Source organism: Felis catus, chromosome F2 (assembly GCF_018350175.1).
Source record: "Felis catus isolate Fca126 chromosome F2, F.catus_Fca126_mat1.0, whole genome shotgun sequence".
In the NCBI taxonomy this organism is placed as follows: Eukaryota; Metazoa; Chordata; class Mammalia; order Carnivora; family Felidae; genus Felis; species Felis catus.
In genome coordinates this window covers 78344482-78347848 of record NC_058385.1, presented here as the reverse complement: position 1 = coordinate 78347848, position 3367 = coordinate 78344482, and positions in this window count along the sequence as shown.

Here is a 3367-nt window from a genome sequence, read left to right as displayed (position 1 = left end):
TGTCCCACAAAGGACTGTCCCCGGTCTAGAGCTGGACTTCTGGACCAAATGTCAATGTGTGGATGCTGCTGAGTGATGCTTCGTTAATGTCTGAAACAGGCTGTTTCCCATTTGTGATCTCTTCACAGCCACGGTGTGAGGTGCAGAATGTGTGTGCTTTCATTCCATAGATGTGGTTGTGATTATATGGCTTTAAAATCGTCCTCAGACTCAAGCCTTCATGCTTCATCACAGACTCAGAGCTTCTGGAGCTAAACCAAACCTCAGCTCTGATTTGCTCCTTTTTACCAAATGAAGGAGCAAAGGAACGGGAACAGCGTGCAGGGCTCCACGTTTGTCGGCGAGGACTTTCACGCAGAGGATTTCGTTTCACAGCCACACAACATACAAACGATGCTGGTTACACTTTATTTAACAAGGGTCTCATGGCTCAGGAGAGGTCGACTCAAGGTTTGGTCCCCGAGCCTCTATGTCATCTGTGAGGCCGTGATTCCTCCAACCCAGAGAAGTTCATAAATCACAAAAGCCACCCATCTTGTGAAAATCCATGCCCGGGCTCAGTCTGCATTGTCTAAGCCACACTCTTGTGAGCTTTCCACTACAACATAATGCTGGAGGAGACACCTTCAGAGCCAGCAGACTAGATGGCAGACAGCATGCTTCTGTGACAGAGGTGGGCTTAGAAAGCGTGGTCAGTAAGCACGGTCTGGCGGTCGGCTGGCCTTCCGTGTCCCTCCGCCACCGTCTGAAGGCTCTCAGTCCCGCTAGCCCAAATCCACTCTTCCCAAATCGTAATGCCTCTCCTTCCACTGTTGTGCTAGACTGCCCTCTTCCATTTACACCTGCTACTCCCACACTGGAATATTCACCCGGGGATCAATTCCTGTGCTGTGGGCTTCAAGCATGCACCAGATGCTTCGTGGCCTGTTCATCCCTGCTTCCCGATGATGAATCTGGGCTCCTTGTCCTACCGTCAGAGATACGTTTTCTTAGGATTCCAGGAACCGCTCTTTTCTCATTCATTGTCACGATGTCATCTGTATCCTTGTAGGTCTCCCGCACGTGTACATGCTTTTTGAGAGCAGGAACCATGCATAGACAGTGCGTTCCTGCTGCCCTCACCATTGCCTGGCACGGAGTTGGGGTTCAGTAAGTATTTTCTGGAAGCGCTCGTTCCTCTTCGAAAGCTCACGTTTTCTTCTCTAACCCCTTCGCCGCCGATCCATAGTAGCTGATTCTGATGCAGGGAGGGGTTGACATTGGTCCATGTTTCCCCTGTACCCTTCCGAATCTGCAAGAGCAAAGTAGTTTCATGAGCTCAGACATCACACTGGAAGTTTTATTTAAATGGGAAGAGCCGTTATGTCTCCGGGGCATGCTTTCAAGCCAGTGGGGACGGGGTCAATTTCCTTAGCTATAAAATAGATCTGAAAGTACTTCAAGAGATAGTTGAGGGGCAGAGGAGAAAGGGAAAACCGAGTCTGAAACAGTGGGTGTTTTAAAATTTGGGGGCGGGTAGCTTAGGAATGTTTTCTGGCAAAAATTTGGCTAGAGGGAATTTTCTCTGTAATACACTGAGAAACTTTCTACACGGCCGGCCTCAAAGTGATTCGTACATGATGCCTTGCGGTGGGGGGATCGCCTGTGAAGTGTCAGGCTTAAGCTTCCAGCATTCAGAACGTTCCATTGTGATTCCAGGGGCCTCCAAGGCGGAGTTTTCCAGCTCAGTTCAGTACCTAATTAGATGATCTATGGAGTAAAGCTGTTTTCTTGCTCAGGGTAGTGTTGTTGAGCGGTAAGAAAAGGCAAGGACTTGGCACGCAGCTGAGAACAATATTACATTCATGTAAGACTCTGGGAAGTTTGAATTCTGTAAATGTCACTCAGAATGTTTTAATTGCATCGAACTGAGAAGACATCTTGAAATGTCTTTTAGCCCAAGGTTAAATTTACTGCGTTTGGGAAAATACCCTGTTTTATGCTTCTTGTTCCGGAAAGTTTAATAATAATCCAGGTACGTCTGGTAACCGGCACATGTCTTTGTTTGTTTGTTTGTTTTTTCCTTTAAAGAGAGCACCTCATTTTGTCCCACCTACTGTCTTGTCTGAATGTAACCTCATATGAAAGTCTGTGATTTTAGCTTCATTCACCGTTTTCCTGTAACTTACTCTCGAATGCATTCCTTTTCCAACACTGTTTAGTCTCTGCCTGGTTCTATACTAAGCACCAGTGACTACAGAAATTTTTCAGACAGGACCCTGCCCTTAAAAAATTTATAATCTAGTAGGGGGAGCAGACACCCACATAAATGGAAGAATGTTCGTGTAGATAAAGAGTCAAGAGAACACGTAGGAAACATTGAGAATACCATCAACCCAGTGCCCGTTAAGACAGATCCCTCCTGGCATGGGAGTCTGGGCCCCTCTACAGGCTCTGGAACAGAAAACCAGCCCCAGTGAGATGCTGTGGTGATCTCTGCCGTGCCACTCAGGTAGAATCTCATAGCTTCGTTGGGGCCACCATCCCCAGGTCAGCGTCAAGTTAGGAAAGTCACAAAAGGAGAAGCTGGATGGTGCGTGTGACAGCCCGACCTGTCAAGAAACACCACCACTTGAGCGGCATTGTCCCCACCCGTCTGTTGCCCAAAGTCACTGGACACTCTGTGACTAGTCTCACCTAGTCTTACTACTTCTTTTCCAATGAATAGACCAACATCGCTTATCAAATAGACAAAAGGCCCAGCAGTGGTGTCTGTGAGCAACGCCACACTCAGATCTGACTCCCAGAGCGAGCCTGTGGCTTGTGTCTGTTGATCAGCCCGCACAGGATTCTGGCGTTTATTTTCTTTTATTCCAGGGTTCTTTAGTTTTCCAATGCGACCTTCTACATTGCAGAAGGCAAAGAGAGGCAGGGTCTTTTGCATGGTCCCTTTCTCTGAAAAAGAACTTGAATGTACAGCTTGATGTCACTGTGAACTCCTAACGCGTATCTATTCTGGTGACGATGTCTGTATACAACGAGCGTCGTCTCCCACGCACACCCTCGCACACTGTCTGCAAAAAACGATAGTGAAATAACGAAGTCCATAGTGCCAATATAATCCCACTATTTTTCTACATTTGCTCTTTGGTTGGCATTTTGTGCAGCTCGTGATGTGTATAGATGATAAACAACAACAATAATAAAATCTTTGGACTTTCTTTTGCCAGGACTGTGTGTTTATGGGACGCACCGTAGCCACCCTCTAGGCATGTAGTTAGGGCTGAAGGAATTATTTCTATGTGTGTGGAGAGGACGTTTGGGGCATGGGTGTTATTTCTAGGATGCACACTGTAGGAAGGTTCTCGGGTTTCCCGGGGTGGCCGAT